Here is a 1,519-nt window from a genome sequence, read left to right as displayed (position 1 = left end):
GTTACGTAGACTACTGTATGACCTCTTCCTAATGTTTTTCTGAAAGATAAGACCTACAATAAGATTTCAAATGGGGAAAAATATCGCAATATAATAAGCGTCCTTGAGATATTATTACATGCAGCTTGCCCATGAAAACTTAATGCAATGACAAACCTTCATGTCTTCCACTTCTGAGAAATTATTCTCCGTGAAGAGTGGAGCTGCAGCTGAACAAGTGTCTGCTTTCAGAGGATCTTTATAAAATGTCTCACTCTCCTCAGAAATAACAGACACAAAAGACTGCCTTGTCAAGTTGAGAGAAGCCTCCTTGCCTCTAACTGTATCATTTTGTATGCAAGAGTAAAAAATATGATATAACTAAAACTATATAAACATAATACAGGCAAATGAACACTGTCAATGCAGAATTAATAGCCATGAATACCATGTTTGGAGTGGTGGAAAGTGAATGGATAAGCAGAGAAGTAGATTAAAATGAGTAAAACTTCCCATTTGGATATTTAGTGAGAAAGAAGCGGATAAAAGTGAGAGGACTAAACTTCACCTGGGTCCACTTTCTACTCTCTTGCCAAAAAAGTGGCGAGAAGTGGTGGGAGCTAGGAAGTGAGTGAACATTTTACCATTGTTTTCTTCAGTACCATGAATAACCCTAACTAATTAAAATAATAATAATAAAGACAACCAAAATAGGTAAAGAATACATTTTACTCCCATTCTGCCTAGGGAATATCCAAACAGGAAAAGAAAGGTTATGCTTCAGTTCTCACTTCTGACCACCTCTCTTCTTTCTTTTCTTTTTTTTTGGTAAAGGACCACCTCTCTTCTTATCTCTTCTATTCCCACCATGTCACTTCTTATCATTTTTTATCTAGCTAAATTGCCAAGCATAGTCATAAACTTAAATCCTCCCCAATGTATTCTTATTGAACTAGAAGAAAAAGAGTTCGAGAATGCAGCTCAATTAGAAAGTAAACGGGATAAACTTATCCCAGAAACTCAAGCTTAGTATCATATTATGTAGCCAAAAGCTTTGTAGCTCAACTAATTGGACCTCTTGGTGTTTCAATGGAGACATCAATTTTTTTTTTTTTTTCAATTCTAACAATCACATAAAAACTAATGTCATTGCCAAAACATAATCATATTCTCAGAACACCAACAAAAAAAAAACACACACACAAAAAAAAAAAACCCAAAAAGATCCAAAATTGAAAAACGAAAAACCCTAGGTCACATCATGAAATTCCAAAATCTAAAATTGGAGAAAGAGAGAGACAGACAGAGGAATCTAAGAAGCAAAAACGACAAAGTATTGAGAAGAAAGAGAGAGTACCTTCGGCACGGTGGGCTACGAACGGCGTTGGCTACGATTGCTTGAGAGTGACTACCTTCGTGACAGTGGGCTACGATTTTGCTTCAGCACTGGGCTAGGATTGCTTGAGAGTGAATGAGTGAGTGAGTGAGTGAGTGAGTTTGAGAGGGCGGAGCGAAAGGGTGTTCAAGTGAGTGAGTGAGT

The 1,519-nt window shown here is 36.9% G+C and overlaps 1 long non-coding RNA gene across 3 annotated transcripts in view; it reads right to left on the bottom strand.

Annotated features, from left to right (window-relative positions):
• Positions 1 to 1,519, bottom strand: part of LOC112033187 (uncharacterized) — a 4,971-nt gene extending 3,452 nt beyond the window's left edge. For all 3 annotated transcript variants that reach the window (XR_010625792.1, XR_010625796.1, XR_010625801.1), the window contains exon 1: positions 1,337 to 1,519. This is a non-coding gene — a long non-coding RNA (uncharacterized LOC112033187). The remainder of the gene's footprint in view (positions 1 to 1,336) is intronic.

The sequence above is a fragment of the Quercus suber genome, unplaced genomic scaffold (assembly GCF_002906115.3).
Source record: "Quercus suber isolate HL8 unplaced genomic scaffold, Cork oak 2.0 scaffold_23, whole genome shotgun sequence".
Lineage (NCBI taxonomy): Eukaryota > Viridiplantae > Streptophyta > Magnoliopsida > Fagales > Fagaceae > Quercus > Quercus suber.
This window is presented reverse-complemented; position numbering and strand designations above follow the sequence as displayed.